This window comes from Budorcas taxicolor, chromosome 16 (genome assembly GCF_023091745.1).
Source record: "Budorcas taxicolor isolate Tak-1 chromosome 16, Takin1.1, whole genome shotgun sequence".
NCBI lineage: Eukaryota > Metazoa > Chordata > Mammalia > Artiodactyla > Bovidae > Budorcas > Budorcas taxicolor.
Window position 1 is genome coordinate 35,219,506 of NC_068925.1, and position 20,207 is coordinate 35,239,712.

Sequence of the window (20,207 nt, forward strand, 5' to 3'; positions counted from 1 at the left end):
TTGCTTTTTCAGGGGATCTTCCTGACCCAGGGATCTAACCTACATCTCCTGTGTCTCCTGCATTGCAGGCAGATTTTTTTTTACTGCTGAGGCACCAGAGATACTCCAATACAAAATTAAAAGTTTACTTAAAAAAAAGAAAAAGGAAAAAATGTGTAAGAGATTTTTAAAGGTATCCCAAGTCTTCAAGTCAAACACACACTGAAGGAAAGTATTCTATGTGATCACAGAGCTACCACCTGACCCACCCCTGGGCATCCCTGGGAGTGAGGTGCTGTTCTGAGAAATGCATTCTCAGAGGCAGGTAACAAATGCTCTGATGGCACAACACAGGTACCAGTCCTGCCTGGGAAAGGCGTGTAGGAGAGGAGAGTGAAAAGTGAAAGTGCCAGTTTCTCAGTCGTGTCTGACTCTCTGCCATCCGTTGGACTATAACACACCAGGCTCCTCTATCCATAGGATTTTTCAGGTAAGAATACTGGAGTGGTTGCCATTTCCCTCTTCAGGGGACCTTCTTGACCCAGGGATACAACCTGAGTCTCCTGTGTCTCCTACATTGAAGGCTGATTCTTTATTTGCTGGGCTATCAGGTGGGTAGAAGAAAATGGGTATAAAGGAAGGAAGAAGAACTTCCAAGACTAGGGGAATGAACAAACACAGGACAGAAATTATTGTATAATCACTTTAACACTGAGATTATAGGGCTACTCAGGCAGTGTGAGATAAATCATTGCACTAAATCTCTGCTATCTGTCACTTGCAAAACTTGAGACTATTATTTCGGATATCTCCCTAAAATTATTTTTAGAAAGCTAATTGAAATTGGATAGAAATAGACCAACCAGATGATGCATTTCCTCTCTGCTTATTAAAGGATTATTGTTGATCATTTTGCTTGGAGATAAATAATACTAAGCAGAAATAAATACAATGGGAGAACAAAATGAAATTCTGCCTAGAAATTATAAAGCTGGATAATTCTTCAGAAACCTTCATTAAGAAAACCTTTGAGTCAAGCCTAAACTTGTGATGGATGAATTAAAATGTCTGTTCACTCAGTCTGGGAGTCTGCCTGGGTAGACTCAAACTGTGAACTACCACCTTACACACCAGGTACTTTATCTGGGGCTCACCATGGCTTTTGGAGATAAGGAACAGGGAGTCAGAAAAATCAGTCCCTATAATAAATTCATATAAACTTCTGTCACTTACACTGGGCTTGTCTTTGGCATCTGCTATTGTGGTGGTGGCACTTACATGTATCCCTCAGAGTTGAGGGTTGTCCTTTGCTTTCCTGCTAACAAGTGGTTAAACATAGATTAACATAGTTAAACAATAACAACACAAAGAAGCTTCAAACAATCCTTTACCCTGATAAATGGACTCCAAACTACTCAGAAAGAGAGTATGAAATGTGTGTTTGGTAGGAGGGGTGATGAAAATATGCTATAGGTACCCTTCCACCTAGCTGTCAGCTCTGCCCTGCATGAAGCCTGGAGCTTCCATCCCCAGAATATGAGGCCATGCTTCACAGCCTCCAGCCTTCATTATGCTCCCTAATTCCCATTCCTCCTGGTGCCCAAGTCCTTGTAGTTCCCTCCCTGCCAGGGACTTTTTCCCAGCATTCATCTGGTCTTAGAAAACTTCAAGTCTCCAGTGTAAGGGTGAGTCAGATCTCGTCTGCCCTCCTCCGTACTCAGAGAGTGAAGTGGGGTGTCTGAGGGCTAGACTGGAGAGAGCAAATATGTTCAGGTGGCCTTCAACTCTCCTCCGCCTCTATCCTATTTTATTTGTTTCTTTACTCAGCAACAGAGAGTCATAGATCACGTGAAGAAATAGTAATATTTTAACTTCTTTTACAGGCTTCCCAGGTGGTGCGAGTGGTAAAGAACCTGCCTGCCAATGCAGGAGATGCAGGAGACATAGGTTCAGTCCCTGGGTTGGGAAGGTCTCTGGAGGAGGAAAGGGCAACCTACTTCAGTATTCTTACCTGGGATATCCCATGGAAAGAGAAGCCTGGTGGGCTACAGTCCATGGGGTCAAAAAGAATTGAACACAACTGAGCCCATGCACACACACACACACACACACACACACACACACACAACCTATTTGACAGGTTTTCATGTGAGGGGTCATAGCAAACACCTTCCAACAACACAAGAGAAGACTCTACACATGGTCATCACCAGATGATGAATACTGAAATCAGATTGATTATATTCTTTGCAGCCAAAGATGGAGAAGCTCTATACAGTCAGCAAAAACAAGACCAGGAGTTCACTGTGGCTCAGATCATGAATCCCTTATGGCCAAATTCAGACTTAAGTTGAAGAAAGTAGGGAAAACCACTAGACCATTCAGGTATGACCTAAATCAAATCCCTTTTACAGTGGAAGTAACAAATAGATTCAAGGGATTAGATCTGATAGAGTGCCTGAAGAACTATGGACGGAGGTTTGTGACATTGTACAGGAGGCAGTGATCAAGACCATCCCCAAGAAAAAGAAATGCAAAATGGCAAAATGGCTGTCTGAGGAGGCCTTACAAATAGCTGAGGAAAGAAGAGAAGTGAAAGCAAAGGAGATATACCCCAAACAAAAGATATACCCATTTAAATGCAGAGTTCCAAAGAATAGAAAGAAGAGATAAGAAAGCCTTCCTCAGTGATCTATGCAAAGGAATAGAGGAAAACAATAGAACAGGAAAGACTAAGATCTCTTCAAGAAAATTAGAGATACCAAGGGAACATTACATGCAAAGATGGGCACAAAAAAATGACTGAAATAGTATGGACCTAACAAAAGCAGAAGATATTAAGAAGAGGCAGCAAGAACACACAGAACTATACAAAAAAGATCTTCAAGACCCAGATAACCACAATGGTGTGATCACTTACCTAGAGTCAGACATCCTGGAATGCAAAGTCAAATGGGCCTTAGGAAGCATCACTATGAACAAAGCTAGTGGAGGTGATGGAATTCCAGTTGAGCTATTTCAAATCCTGAAAGATGATGCTGTGAAAGTGCTGTACTCAATATGCCAGCCAATTTGGAAAACTCAGCAGTGGCCACAGGATTGGAAAAGCTCAGTTTTCATTCCAATCCCAAAGAAAGACAATGCCAAAGAATGTTCATATTACTGCACAATTGCACTGATTTCACATGCCAGCAAATTAATGCTCAAAATTCTCCAAGCCAGGCTTCAACAGTACGTGAACTGTGAGCTTACAGATATTCAAGCCAGATTTTAAAAAAGCAGAGGAACCAGATCAAATTGCCAACATCCGTTGTAAAAGCAAGAGAGTTTCAGAAAAACATCTACTTCTGCTTCATTAACTACACCAAAGCATTTGACTGTGTAGATCACAACATATTGTGAAAATTCTTCAAGAGATGAAAATACCAGGCCAACTTACCTGCCTCCTGAGAAAGCTGTATGCAGGTCAAGAAGCAACAGTTAGAACTGGACATGGAACAATAGACTGGCTACAAATAGGGAAAGGAGTATGTCAAGGCTGTATATTGTCACCCTGCTTCTTTAACTTATATGCAGAGTACATCATGAGAAATGCCAAGTTGGATGAAGCACAAGCTGGAATCAAGATTGCAGGGAGAAATATCAATAACCTCAGATATGCAGATGACACCACCCTGATGGCAGAAAGCAAAGAACTAAAGAGCCTTTTGATGAAAGTGAAAGAGGAGAGTGAAAAAGTTGGCTTAAAACTCAGCATTCAGAAAACTAAGATCATGGCAAATAGATAAACAATGGAAACTGAGAGACTTTATTTTGGGGGGCTCCAAAATCACTGCATATGGTGACTGCAGCCATGAGATTAAAAGACGCTTACTCCTTGGAAGAAAAGCTATGACCAACCTAGACAGCATATTAAAAAGCAGAGACATTACTTTGCCAACAAATGTCCATCTGGTCAAAGCTACGGTTTTTCCACTAGTCGTGTATGAATGTGAGAGTTGGACCATAAAGAAAGCTGAGTGCCGAAGAATTGATGTTTTTGAACTGTGGTGTTGGAGAAGACTCTTGAGAGTCTCTTGGATGCAAGGAGATCAACCAGTTCATCCTAAAGGAAATCAGTCCTGAATATTTATTGGAAGGATTGATGCAAAGTGTTGACTCATTGGAAAAGACTCTGATGCTGGGAGGGATTGGGGGCAGGAGGAGAAGGGGATTACAGAGGATGAGATGGGTGGATGGCATCACTGAGTCAATGGACATGAGTTTGGGTAAACTCCACGAGTTGGTAACGGATAGGGAGGCCTGGTGTGCTGTGATTCATGGGGTTGCAAAGAGTCGCACATGACTGAGTGACTGAACAGAACTGAACTGATGCTGAAGCTGAAATTCCAATACTTTGGCCACTTGATGTGAAGAACTGACTCATTTGAAGAGACCCTGATGCTGGGAAAGATTGCAGGCAAGAGGAGAAGGGGATGACAGAGGATGAGATGGTTGGATAGCATCACTGACTCAATGGACACGAGTTAGAGCAAGCTCTAGGAGTTGGTGATGGACAAGGGAGCCTGGCATGCTGCAGTCCATGGGGCCGCAAACAGTCAGACACGACTGAGCTACTGAACTGAACTGACTGATGTGAAGGGCAAAGGGGTTATTGCATGTAAAAGCAGTTATTGCAGTGTCTGGCATATCCCTAATGCTCAGAAATTATCAACTATAGTATCAGTTCTCTGCCTGATGCTCCAAGTAGCTGGGATGAGAGAGCCTCCTCTGCTACACGTGCACCAGTAACTCTGCCACCTTCAGGGGCAGTACTGTCCCTCACATAGTGAACTCCAGGAGCTCCCAAACTTGAGTGTTTGGTGAAGTTGGTGGAAGTGACTTTTCTCCTCCTATTCTAACATATCAGAATTACACCAAAGCAGTGCCACCTTGCACCCCAGGGTCTTACAAAGGTTTAAGTGAATCTTGAGGGAAAACTGCTTTTTAAACTTTTACTCACAGCTTTTGTACTGTCCTTAGGTTGTCCTCAAGGTGAGGATGAGCATCATAGTACAGAAAATCTAAATGACAGACTTGTGCTGTGTTACTTCATTCAACAAATCTATGCTGAGTGCCTGATACATGCCAGGCAATGCACTAGGGGCTGGGCTTTACCCATGACCAGGGAGGAAGTTATAACATCTGGTTTGGGATCCACTGCTTTCGCTACTATGGGAATATCCCGAAAGGAAAAAAGAAGGCAGGTTTTCTTTCTACTCTTTGTCAGTTGAACATCTGAATTAATAGACAAATGACATTTACTAGGAAAAAGAGACCCTTAACTACTGGATGACTTTAGTAGGATATTCTGAGCTAAAGGATTAGTTAACAGTATATAGACCCAGAATTTACAAAGCAGAGCTCCCCAGAGAATGCCCCACATGCTGTACACCTCTCTGGGTTATAACTTTAAAATGCTGACTACTGTTTGTGGGTTTCCCTGGTGGCTCAGTGGTAAAGAATCTGCCTGCCAATGCAAGAGACAAAGATTTGATCCTTAGGTTGGAAAGATCCTCTGGAGAAGGAAATGGCAACCCACTCCAGTACTCTTGCCTGGAGAATCCCATGGACAGAGGAACCTGGTGGGCTACAGTTCATAAACTCAGAAAAGAGTTGGACATGACTGAGTGACTGAACATACACTGTTTGTAGGAACCTGCAAAACCCCAGGTCGAGACTGAGTCTGTTATTCTGGGCTAAAGAGCACAAGTCCAACGTGTAAAACAAGGACCTAGGAAGTCACAGGGGTGTTTCTGATCTCCTTTGTTTTGTCTGTGCTCCTTGACTGACTCTGTCTTTGAAATAATTTGCAACTCTTGATACTGGGTAAATTCTTGGGACTCATGAGCCTGAATTGACAATCTAATCCTAAATGTTAATCCTTTATGTGACCCCACAGATAAAATTATTGTCCTTTACAAAGTTTCTTTCCATCCTGGGAAATCCTTCTTCTGATGACTCAGGCTTTGTTACTGAGTCTAACTCAGCACATTACAGCGTGGTGGTTGAAAAGTAAGACTGATGCCAGACTCGTCCTGCTCCTTATTGGCTGGGTGACTTAATGCAGCTCAACCTTTCTGAAACTCAGTTCCTTGTCTGTGAAAGGAGGCTGATGATGGTACTCACTCATGGAGTCATTGTGAGCTGAGTTAATATATAGAATGTGCTTAGAATAGAGCTGGCACGTGATGCAGTTAACATACCTCTTGAATGTGTTCCTTGAAGTTTTCTTTTTTGGATATTTTGGAAGTCCCTAGTACAAAGCAACTGGTTAGCTGCCTACCAGTTAATGGTTATGCCATGGACACAACTTAGACCTACATCAGTCCTTACACTTACACAGATCACTTGTCATCTTCGTGTATGTAGCTGAATTTACTTGGAACTGAAATCACTTAATGAAGATTAATTTTAAGACAACATTCATTTGAAGTTTGATGGGATATTTATATTCTGTAATCCTTCCCAATTCCAAATATTCCAAATTTATTTCTAGGATATCTCACGAAGCAAGAGTCTGCTTAGATTTAGAATGACTATACAACCCATTTACATATAATTTTAAATAATATTACCTAATTTGCTGTAAGCTGAATCTTCCCTGTGGATAAAATGTTAAAAAATTGTAAATTGCCTAGCAAAGTTCATATTCCTTAGAGTAACCTCTGGCAGAATAATTTGAATGTGGCCCCAGGTGCTGGTTTTGAAATGCAAACCCAGCTCAATTAGGCACAGCAGCTGTGGCCATGGTATTGCCCACCTATGCTTTGGTTTAATAAGAATTGATTGTCAGTGTGTATATTTTGGCTAAGTTAAATGATTCCTTAGTATTCTGACATCTGTATTCTCTCTTTCCAACTTTCCGAATGAAAAGATTCTCACACAGTGCCCTTTATTTTGCTTTGTAAATTCTAAAATTCTTGTCTCCTACATCTTCAGTCTCTCTTAGTATATAACACGTGATCTGGCACATGGAGAACAGTCATTAAATATTTGTTAATAAATACATAAATGACAAATGCCAATTTATGAAAGGTTGAAGAATTGACTGGTTATGCTATAATATCTTTTTTAAAATTACTTTTTATTATTTTGCAGAAAAAGAGTTTTCTATATTCTTGCTAAGGTCTATTACATTCTGTTTAAAGGTATTTTATATAAAGTAATTGTGTGTCATTGGCCCAACAGCCCTGATTACCCCATTATTCTCATTTTCGGTGATCATCTTAATGCTTAGGGTATGCTGATGACTTGTCCCACATTATTAAACCAGTGTTTGAGAAGCCCCAGGATCTGTTTTTCTTTTAGGTTTAGGACACTTATGACAAATTATAGGAAATACTACTTAATCAGTAAACATCTAAGGTCTAGAAATAAATGGAGATGAGAACCTGCCTAAAGCAATTTAAACACTCTCAGGGAAATCACTGACTGGAAAATGTAGTAACAGAACTGTTCTGATGAGCAAACTCATCCCTTTATTTTCCCATACCCTCTTTGCAGAAAATGTCTAAACATTCTAAACATGGAGGAATTGTGGAGGCATATTCAGTGATTGACATGTAGGTGTGTGAATCCATTCACCTGGGCCACTCAAGCACAATCTCTTCCAAACTTCTGGGCATTTAGGGTCATTTCTATTCAGGAAGTTATAAAATATCCGTCTTTCAGCTATTTAAAGCAAGCCTTCTACCGACGACCATTGGCTAGGGAAGTTCCTGCTAGAAACAGCTCTAATCAGTTTGGGCATGCACCGAGACCAAGCAGATTGGACACCATGAAAGCTCTGCAGCAGATGGACTATCCAATGACCCTCCAGCCATTCCATTAAGAGAGCCCCTACCTATCTCCACCCCATACACTATATCATTATTCTAGTCTGCACCTGTGTCCAACGAAAGGTTGTTGTTTGACAACCAATATCAATTTTATTCACACGGCTTAAGCAAGAGGCTAGATACAGAATGTGAAGGCTGAAACTTAGTATCTTGGCCATCACACCCACGAAGGTCTTCTGAGGCCCCGTGCAGAAAGCGATGGCTGAGAAGGAAATCTTGTGCCCCTCCTTTGCCGCGGGGCACATGGAACACCATTAGACATCAGGCTGGACTGAAAGCCTTGTCAGTTTCAACCACAGCACCCTCTGCCTCTCTATCTGTGGAGCAAGGCCTGGCTCCATGACTCCAGCCAGCAGGTTCCAAATTGTCTAAAGATCCAGAGCACGTGAGGAGCACAACCCTGAAATTAGCTGCTTCTGTCCTCCCTCTTGCTAGAGGTACAGGATGTATACAGTGGTCAGGTGAGGTGAGGTGAAGTTGCTCAGTCGTGTCCGACTCTTTGCGACCCCATGGACTGTAGCCTACCAGCCTTCTCCGTCCATGGGATTCTCCAGGCAAGAATACTGGAGTGGGACAGTGATCAGAGAGACTATTTAAAGAAATGATTCAAAGTGCTTTAAAGGCAATGCTTTCTTGGAATCAGGAGATAGTCAGTAGTTACCTCTTCTAGAAGGAGAGTAAATAATACAAGATACTTCCCATAGGAACTTTTAGGCAGAAAAACATGAGTTATGGACAGGCTTAACGAAGATTCCACCTGTAAAATAGAGAATTATGGAATGGTTCGATCCCCATGTTTGGAATATATTTATCTTCCCAGACCAGGGATGGAACCCATGTCCTCTGCACCAGCAGGCAGACTCTTTATCCCTGGGTCACCAAGGAAGTCCCTTTATTAACTATTTAAATGAATGTTTTAATTTATAGAAAAAAAAACATATTTAAATGCAACTGGGTAATATATTGGGCTTTCCCGGTGGCGCTAGTGGTAAAGAATCTGCCTGCTAATGCTGGGACTTAAGAGACGCAGATTCGATTTCTGAGTTGAGAAGATCCCCTGGAGAAAGGCATGGCAATCCACTCCAGTATTCTCACCTGGAGAATCCCATGGACAGAGGAGCCTGGTGGGCTACATTCCATAGGGTCGCAAAGAGTTGGACATGACTGAAGCAACTTAGCATGCATGCACAGGTAATATATTCCTTAAAATTTTCATGCTTATGGAAAATGGACTTTACAAAGCACAGCTATAATACACAAGTACATTTTATTCAAGATTTATGTGTGGAAAGCAAGGGGAAATAAGATTGCTTTTTATATTCTGACTTTGTTAGCAGAAGCTTATAAAGTGAAATGAAATTTCCATAACTGAAATTCCAGACTCAATAAATACATTCTCACTTTACTTAATAGACAAGTAAGTTGGAAAGCATTAAAAATGATAGTATTTCCTTCTGAAAATTTGGAGAGTTGCTGTTAGTAAATATTTCTTAGTTATAACAATAATTATGTGAAGCATTTTGGTGTAAATATCCTCTGATTTGGTAATGCATAGAGTAAAACATAGCTTTAAATCTTCCCTGTAAAATGCCATAAGTAACTGAAATGTAATTAAAGTTTAAGATATTACAGAAACCCTGACAAGATTCATTAACCCACAAAATCACCTCCAATGTTTTTTTTTTTTTTTAATTTCGTAACCAGTGATAGATTAAACTCAGGAGATACCCTTGAAGGTGACCTCAAAGTTCTAGTTTGGAACCTCAAGGTATAAAACCCAAGGGTTTTATTTTTTATTTATTTTGATTCGTAACTTTGCTTATAATACAGACAGAACAGAGCCTGGGTTTATTTGCTTGTACACATGCCAGAATTTCACTTCCAGGTCCATAACTGTATGCTAGAATGGTGGATTCTTGTTGTATCAGTTAGGATAAACTAGCCTGTGTGCTGTGGTAACAACCTCCAAACTTTGGTGGATTATTTTTCTCTCATGTCTCAAGTGCACTGCAGATTTGCAGGGAGCTCTGCTCCTTGTCTCCTTAATCCAGGCCTGATGTTTTCAGAGCAGCCATCATCTCAAATATGACTGTTGCTATGACAAAGGGAGAGAGTTTCAGAGGACCTTGCACTGGTAGTTAAATGCTCTGTTGTAAAAGCAAGTCATCACTCCCACCCGTAGCTTATTTGCCAGATCAGTCACATGAACCCACCCGACCCCAAGGTGACCAAGAAGTACATCTGCACACGTATTCTGAGAGCAGAAAGCCAAACACTTTCAGAGCCAGAATTAGATTCTAATCTCCTGACATCTCCTGAAACACTCTCTTCTCTGTACTGCAACACAAACCAAACACATCAAATAGCCCAAAGCATTCTTCTAAATTACCTTGGACCCCCAGTTTACCTGGCATGGAGCACAAATGACTGTGGCATTTATGTCTGTGATGCAGAAATGCTCCTTTTTCCCATAGCAGTTCACTTATTCATTATGCTTTCATGACTAATGATAAATGTTTTTCTTCAACTATATGAAAGCTTTCTTTTTTGTTTTAAAGAGGATTACTAAAATAAATATTAAAAGGAAAAACTACCTTTTTTTTTTCTCTGCATACTGAATACGTCTGATACCAATTGTATGGATTTCCCCCCCGACACTAACCAATTCTCTGACAGCTGCTGGGTTTCCTACAATTAAATTCAGTTCTGACACTATCTACCTAGAGTTAGAATCAGATCTCACAGGCTAAAGGGTTCAGTCCCACAAGGCTGTACCCTCACCTTACTTCAGACCCAGATTGCAAGTTCCAAGTTTTCATCTATAATTTAACCAACTTGTTCTAATTGGAGGTGCCCATGACACTCCTCTTAGATTCAGAAACTGCTAGAAGGGCTTAAGAACTCAAGAGAGCAGTTTACTTATTATTACCAACTTACTACAAAGATATAAGGAACACAAATATGAATACATAGAATCATAGTTGAAGAAGGGCCCATGGAGTAGAAGCTACAGTCCCCACGGAGTATGGGGTGCACAGCCTTCCTGCCATATAGATGTGTTCACCAACCCAGAATTCTCCAAACCCCATACTTTAGGGACTTTTATAGAGGCTTCATCATGTTGGCATGATTGACAATTAATCTTCAATTCTATCCTCTCCCTAGAGGGTGGGGGAATGGGTTGAGGCTAAAAGTTCCAAGCTTCTAATCATGGCTTGATTTTTCCAGTGACCAAACCTGATCCTGAAGCTATACAGGAGCTTTTCAAGTATTGCCTCATTAGGATAAAAGGCACTTCCATCACCTAGGCAAATCCAGGGGTTTTAGCTGCTCTGTGTCAGGAACCAGAGTCAAAGATCTGAGATGGCTCCTAGGTCCTTGAGAAAGACATTCCTGGGTCATAAAACTGACAGACTGGGGCATATTTCAAAAGAGTTTATATAACTTTCAAAGAGAGGAGAAAGTACTTATACCGTGGCAAATTTTTGAAGAAAAAGGTGAGGGGGAAATCCCTTTCCTTATTTTCAACAGGGAGAATTAAGCCTCCTATTTTTAATGTATGTGTATCCGTATAAAATGAAGATATCTCTACCATCTAGACTGTATTTTATCCTAGAAGGTCAGCATATCTGTTGCCTCAATTACTAGTGTCAGTATCTCTAAATGTTATTTAGTGTAGGATTTTTACCATAAAATAAGATTGGGAAAAGCCTAAATACACTATCATTTATTTTTTAAAATATTTTAATTATCTACTTTTGTTACAGGGGGTCTTCACTGCTGCATGAGGGCTTTCTTTAGTTGTGGTGAACAGGGGGTTACTCTCTAGTTGCTGAAGGTGAGCTTCTCATTGCGGTGGCTTCTCTTGTTGCAGAGCAGTTGCTCCAAGGCATGTGGGATCATTCCAGACCAGGGAGCAAACCCACGTCCCCCGCAATGGCAGGCAGATTCCTAACCACTAGACCACCAGGGAAGCCCTGATCGTTTATTCTTATTAAAAATAAAATTTGCCTTGATGAACATCTGCCTCTGTGTGTGTAATTATGTAAACATTTATTAATGGATCTTTAATGCTCTTCCAGGATAAAGCCAGGATGTTCAAAGCAACTAAAATAGTGTTGGAAAGAAACAGATTAAATTACAGGAGGTATGTGAAAGTCAGTCTCTTTTTATCCTTTAACATTAGGTTAATCACAGAACAAAAATGCTATTTTAATTGAGCTAAAAAAGACTTTGATTAGAATTATCTTAATGATGATTCCAGTTCACTTTTCATGTGTAATCAAACTACAGGGTGCACAGAAAATATTAATTGGTTATGAGATTAATCATTCCTGTGGGTTCAATTTACTTGCTACTAACAAGGAACGATGCTGAAGCTGAAACTCCAGTACTTTCGCCATCTCATGAGAAGAGTTGACTCATTGGAAAAGACTTCGATGCCAGGAGGGATTGAGGGCAGGAGAAGAAGGGGACGACAGAAGATGAGATGGCTGGATGGCATCACTGACTCAGTGCACGTGAATCTGAGTGAACTCCGGGAGGTGGTGATGGACAGGGAGGCCTGGCGTGCTGCGATTCATGGGGTCGCAAAGAGTCGGACACGACTGAGCGACTGAACTGAACTGAACTGAACCCCTGTCCTTCCCCAAGATACTGAAGAGAAAGAGATTCTATTTCTTCCGTTATCACCAAGCACCTGAGGTGGAGCCCTGAAAGATCCATCTTAAGCACCACAAATTGAAAACAATGATGAAATAAAGATCTTAATGCCCTATGGTTAAGAATTTTTCTCTTTACCATTGTATATTTCTCAGGTGTAAAAATGGATTAGCGTGCACTAAGTTTGAGTGTTTCTTGGATATAAATGGCAGGTACTCAAGCATCAGAAGAACTCGCAGAATTTCTGAGTTCTCAGGATTTTATCAACCTAGGTCCATCCACTGATCGCATCTATAACTTGGTCAAAAGAGTCTAATCTTCCCATTGGGATGCCTATCACTGAATGCCATATGTGCTAGGCATTGTGTCTGGAATATATAGAAATTATCTTATGTTATCCTCACATAAACCTTTTAAAATTTTTTATTTTTTTACGTATTTATTTCTGGCCGTGCCGGTCTTTGTTGCTGTGTGTGGGCTTTCTCTAGTTACAGAGAATGGAGTACTCTCTAGTTGTGGTGCGAGGGTTTCTCACTGCAGCGGCTTCTCTTGTTGGAGAGCGCAGGCTCTAGGCACTCAGGCTTCAGTAGCTCTGGCTCCTGGGCTCTGGAGCACAGGCTCAGTAGCTGTGGCACACAGGCTTAGAAGCTCTGTGGCATGTGGGATCTTCCCAAATCAGGGACTGAACCTGTGTCTCCTGCATTGGCAGGCAGATTCTTTACCACTGACCACCATGGAAGCCCGTGTGCATGCATGCTGTCACCCAATGTGTCCAATTCTGTGGACTCCAGGGACAGTAGCACACCAGGCTCCCCTCTCCATGGATTTCTCAAGCAAGAATAATGGAGTGGGTGGCCTTTTCCTCCTCCAGGGGCTCTACCTGACCCAGGGTTTGAACTCATGTCTCCTGTGTCTTCTGCATTAGGCAGGCAGATTCTTTACTGCCTGAGCCACCATGGAAGCCCTCACAAAAATCTTATAAGTAGATTTTCACAGTTTAGAAAAGTGAGGATCAGGTGTTAAGTAATTTGCCCTAAGTCAGGCTTATAAACAGAGGATGGAAGTTAAACCCAGATCCATCCAACTTCAAAGCACATGCTTGGTAAGGTACTTCTCTTTCATAAAAAGCAATGATCAATTAATATAAGCTTAATTAAATACTACTTTGGGTTCTTAAGCGAGGACCACCTTAAGGAAATCTCAAATCATTAAATATTAATAACAAAAGTAAAAGATTAGCTCCATTAGGGCCAAATGAGAGCTGCAGATAATTAAAGATGATTAGTTGTCCGCCAAGACCCCAGGTTTTCATTTGTGAGTTTAGAGGTTTCCTCCTTCAGGCAATATTGTTGGGCAGCTTATCAGGTGGGAAGTCTCTTCTAATCACAATCACTCTGACTCACAGATCACAACCTACTTTGTAAATATTAAAAAATGGAGAGGGAATGCATTCCACTTTTATGAACAAATATCTCTCGAGTAACAGAATGTGGTAGTTTTTGTTTTTTTAAGTGAAAATAACGACTTGTTATTGTCCAATTTTCAGTAAAAATAAGACCGGAAGTTGACTGTGGCTCAGATCATGAACTCCTTATTGCCAAATTCAAGCTGAAATTGAAGAAAGTGGAGAATACCACTAGACCATTCAGGTATGACCTAAATCAAATCCCTTATGATTATACAGTGGAAGCAAGAAATAGATTTAAGGGACTAGATCTGATAGACTGCCTGATGAACTATGGAATGAGGTTTGTGACATTGTACAGGAGACAGGGATCAAGACCATCCCCATGGAAAAGAAATACAAAAAAGCAAAATGGCTGTCTAAGGAGGCCTTACAAATAGCTGTGGAAAGAAGGGAAGGGAAAAGCAAAGGGGAAAAGGAAAGATATACCCATTTGAATGCAGAGTTCCAAAGAATAGCAAGGAGAGATAAGAAAGTCTTCTTCGGTGATCAGTGCAAAAAAATAGAGGAAAACAATAGAATGGGAAAGACTAAAGATCTCTTCAAGAAAATTAGAGACACCAAAGGAACATTTCATGCAAAGATGAGCTCGATAAAGGACAGAAATGGTCTGGACCTAAGAGGAGCAGAAGATATTAAGAAAAGGTGGCAAGAATACACAGAAGAACTGTACCAAAAACATCTTCACATCCCAGAAAATCACAATGGTGTGTTCACTCACCTAGAACCAGACATCCTGGAATGTGAAGTCAAGTGGGCCTTAGAAAGCATCACTACAAACAAAGCTAGTGGAGGTGATGGAATTCCAGTTGAGCTCTTTCAAATCCTGAAAGATGATGCTGTGAAAGTGTTGCACTCAATATGCCTGCAAATTTGGAAAACTCAGCAGTGGCCACAGGACTGGAAAAGGTCAGTTTTCATTCCCATCCCAAAGAAAGGCAATGCCAAAGAATGCTCAAACTACCATACAATTGCACTCATCTCACACGCTAGTAAAGTAATGCTCAATATTCTCAAGCCAGGCTTTAGCAATATGTGAACTGTGAACTTCCTGATGTTCAAGCTGGTTTTAGAAAAGGCAGAGGAACCAGAGATCAAATTGCCAACATCTGCTGGATCATGGAAAAAGGAAAAGAGTTCCAGAAAAACATCTATTTCTGCTTTATTGACTATATCAAAACCTCTAACTGTGTGAATCACAATAAACTGTGGAAAATTCTGAAAGAGATGGAAATACCAGACCACCTGACCTGCCTCTTGAGAAACCTATATGCAGGTCAGGAAGCAACAGTTAGAACTGGACATGGAACAGACTGGTTCCAAATCGGGAAAGGAGTACATCAAGACTATATATTGTCACCCTGCTAATTTAACTTATATGCAGAGTACATCATGAGAAATGCTGGGCTGGAGTAAGCACAAGCTGGAACCAAGATTTCTGGGAGAAATATCAATAACCTCAGATATGCAGATGACACCACCTTTATGGCAGAAAGTGAAGAGGAACTAAAAAGCCTCTTGATGATGAAAGTGAAAGAGAAGAGTGAAACAGTTGGCTTAAAGCTCAACATTCAGAAAACTAAGATCGTGGCATCTGGTCCCATCCCTTCATGGGAAATAGATGGGGAAACAGTGGAAACAGTGGCTGACTTTATTTTTCTGGGCTCCAAGATTGCTGCAGATGGTGATTGCAGCCATGAAATTAAAAGACACTTAACTCATTGGAAGGAAAGTAATGACCAGCCTGCTACTGCTAAGTCACTTCAGTTGTGTCCAACTCTGTGCGACCCCATAGATGGCAGGCCATCAGGCTCCACCATTCCTGGGATTCTCCAGGCAAGAACACTGGAGTGGGTTGCCATTTCCTTCTCCAATGCATGAAAGTGAAAAGGGAAAGTGAAGTCACTCAGTCGTGTCCGACTCTTAGCAACCCCATGGACTGCAGCCTACCAGGCTCCTCCACCCATGGGATTTTCCAGGCAAGAGTACTGGAGTGGGGTGCCATTGCCTTCTCCAATGACCAGCCTAGACAGCATATTAAAGAGCAGAGACATTATTTTGTCAACAAAGGTCCGTCAAAGGCTAGTCAAGGCTATGGTTTTTCCAGTGGTCATGTATCGATGTGAGAGTTGGACTGTGAAGAAAGCTGAGTGCCAAAGAATGATGCTTTTGAACTGTGGTGTTGGAGAAGACTCTTGAGAGTCAATTGGACTGCAAGGAGATCCAACCAGTCCATCCTAAAGATCAGTCCTGGGTGTTCATTGGTAGGACTGATATTGAAGCTGAAACTCCAATACTTTGGCCACCTAATACAAAGAGCTGACTCATTTAAAAAGACCCTAATGCTGGGAAAGATTGAGGGCAAGAAGGGAAGGGGACGATAGGGGATGAGATGGTTGGATGGCATCACTGACTCAATGGACATGGGTTTGGATGGACTCTGGGGGTTGGTGATCGACAGGGAGCCCTAGCATGCTGTGGTTCACGGGCTCGCAAAGAGTCAGACACAACTGAGTGACTGAACTGAACTGAACTGAATTTTCCATTAAGTCAGCTTAAAAAGAAAAAGGAAGGTGCTTTCTTTCTCAGTGTAAATGCTTGTTAGAATAAGGTCTATGTCCAGTTAAATAATCTGAAGTCAGACCCAGCAAATCCCATCAAGCTCCTCTCATGGAAATGTCGACTGGCCCATTGCCAGAGCAGTTATGTGGACAAGAAGACCCCCAGTGCCAACCTTCTGTTCCTTAGCAAAACTTTAGTAGAAAACATTCATGACCCTATGGTAAGTTCACAATCAAATACAGACAATGCAACAGAGCAGAAGGGCTCTGCATAAAAGTTGAATGTGGCGATGTTTAAGAGACCTTCAAAAGGGCCAAAATGCAGAAACTTATATTTCCTATGTTCAAGTTCTTTTTCCAGTGGAAAACCTAAATGTCATGACAAGAGATTTCAGAAATCAGAAATACTCCTCATAGAAAATGTGTGCTTTATAATGTTTGTTGATAAAACTGAAACAACTGAGACAAATAAATGTAGAGCTAACAAGTTGATCAAAATAAAATGTCTTTTAATAATATGTATTGATTACTGTTGCCTGGAAAATCCCATGGTGGAGGAGCCTGGTAGGCTGCAGTCCATGGGGTTGCCAAGAGTTGGACATGACTGAGCGACTTGACTTTCACTTTTCACTTTCCTGCACTGGAGAAGGAAATGGCAACCCACTCCAGTGTTCTTGCCTGGAGAATCTCAGGGATGGGGGAGCCTGGTGGGCTGCCCCTGTCTGTGGGGTCACACAGAGTCGAACACGACTGAAGTGACTTAGCATAGCGTGGCATTGATTAACTAAATCTACTATAGGAAAAGGAGTATGTCAAGGTTGTATATTGTCACCCTGCTTATTTAACTTATATGCAGAGTACATCATGAGAAACACTGGACTGGAAGAAACACAAGCTGGAATCAAGATTGCCAGGAGAAATATCAATAACCTCAGATATGCACATGACACCACCCTTATGGCAGAAAGTGAAGACAAGCTAAGAAGCCTCTTGATGAAAGTCAAAGAGGAGAGCGAAAAAGTTGGCTTAAAGCTCAACATTCAGGAAATGAAGATCATGGCATCTGGTCCCATCACTTCATGGGAAATAGATGGGGAAACAGTAGAAACAGTGTCAGACTTTATTTTGGGGGGCTCCAAAATCACTGCAGATGGTGACTGCAGCCATGAAATTAAAAGATGCTTACTCCTTGGAAGAAAAGTTATGACCAACCTAGATAGCACATTCAAAAGCAGAGACATTACTTTGCCGACTAAGGTCCATCTAGTCAAGGCTATGGTTTTTCCTGTGGTCATGTATGGATGTGAGAGTTGGACTGTGAAGAAGGCTGAGCACTGAAGAATTGATGCTTTTGAATTGTGGTGCTGGAGAAGACTCTTGAGAGTCTCTTGGACTGCAAGGAGATCCAACCAGTCCATTCTGAAGGAGATCAACCCTGGGATTTCTGTAGAAGAAATGATGCTAAAGCTGAAGCTCCAGTATTTTGGCTACCTCATGTGAAGAGTTGACTCATTGGAAAAGACTGATGCTGGGAGGGATTGGGGGCAGGAGGAGAAGGGGATGACCGAGGATGTGATGGCTGGATAGCATCACGGACTCTATGGACATGAGTCTGAGTGAACTCCGGGAGTTGGTGATGGACAGGGAGGCCTGGCGTGCTGCGATTCATGGGGTCACAAAGAGTCGGACACGACTGAGCGACTGAACTGAACTATCTTGAAAGCGAAAGTGTTAGTAGCTCAGTCATGTCTGACTCTTTGTGAGTCCATGGACTGTAGCCGACCAGGCCCCTCTACCATGGAATTCTCCAGGCAAGAATGCTGGAGTAGGTTGCCATTCCCTTCTCCAGGGGATCTTCCTGACCTAGCGATTGAACCCAGCTCTTGTATTGCAGGCAGATTCTTTACTATCTGAGCCACCAGGAAAGGCCAAAATGTTTTCCTGAGTTCTGTCAGCCATTCTGCTTGCATGCTAGGTTGCTTCAGTCGTATCTGACTCTTTGCAACCCTATGGACTGTAGCCCACCAGGCTCCTCTGTCCATGGGATTCTCCAGGCAAGAATACTGGAGTGGATTGCCATGCCCTTCTCCAGGGGATCTTCCAGACCTAGAGATTGAGCCTGTGTCTTTTATGTCTCTTGTACTGGCAAGCAGGTTCTTTACCACTAGGGCCACCTGGGAAGTGAGATGCTATCGTAATTAATTGTGAATAAGATTCTTGTACCCTCAGGGAATACATTGAGACCAATGTTTGCCATCAGAATTTATTAACATATACCACGTAAATATGCCCTTAAAGTGTCACATCAGAGTTGTCTGGTTTTGTCAGCCAAGTTTCATCTGGAAAGTCAAAATGCATAGATATAGTACAAAAAACTAAGATAGGAGATGCGTCATGGCTTTTATTAGCTTCAAAAACAATTATTATTCTAATAAGTTTAAAAACCACATTATACAGATTGTTTTTTGTATGTAAATATGGAAAGTCAATGAAAACAAAGGACCAGAGAAGGCTCCCAACTTACTAGACAGATGGACTCCTAAATTCAGAAGGAAAAAAACTACTATTTTGGGGGGAATGTAATTTTTACTCTTTAGTTACATACAATGCTGTTACTATACTGCACCATAAGCAGTGATGACTAATTAGAAAAACTGTGAAAGAAAAAAATGTGTGGCAAGTAAAAATAATCATATTTGAGAATAATAATCAGGTCTAAATAAGAAAAGTACATAGGATTCCTGCATCATGATGAAACTTGGAGAATTCCACATAAATATTATGTAATTTGTATCCCCTTAAGCCCCTAAAAACATTCACCTTAAGTTGACTGCTTTATCTCTAATCAAGGAACAATATTACATCTTATCTGAGCCAATTTGCCTGCTGAAAATTTGGAAGCTCCTTGCATGATTCATTCTGTATAAAATCATTTGAATTTTGCTTGCTGTAGATAATTGGCTCTTGGCACCAGAACTTAAACTATTTACAGTCCAAGTCTGTTAAAATGACACTGAGATTTAGCTTAAACAAACAGATAGAAGTCACGGGCATGTTTTTCTTAATGCTCTTGGTTGTACCTGCTGTAATTAAATTTCAAAATGCTTACAAAGACCTATGGTAGAAATGGAAATGAGAAACTGCAACTTCTAATCTAATGATACATTTGATGGGGTGTGTACAGAAAGAAAGGAGAAAACTGAGAGTCAGAATGGAGTCTTTCTTTTTGGGGAAGCATCAAAAAGGGTGAGACTGTTCTTGTAAGCCAGTAGCACATCGTGTAATCCAAGGGCACACAAACTCCAAAATCACACTTTAGACTTTAAGACGTTAAAGACTCCCTAAATGTGAAAAATTACTTGGGAGGCAATGTGCTAAGCAGTTATGCTATAACAATGTAATATATTTTATTGATCTAAGTAATATAGCAAAGAACTCTAGCAACTGGGAGATTGGGACTTTAGACAGTGGCTTTATGGTCCTGGAGGGTAGAAGTGAAAACTTTCTCAACTAAAAAGTGAGTATTAAAAATTACTATATTAACTAATACTTATTAAATGTAAATATATGCTAGACATTGTACTAAATTATGAGGAGTAGATAAATTAATACATATAAAACACTTAGGCCCTTGACTGGCTTGTATAAACACTCAATATA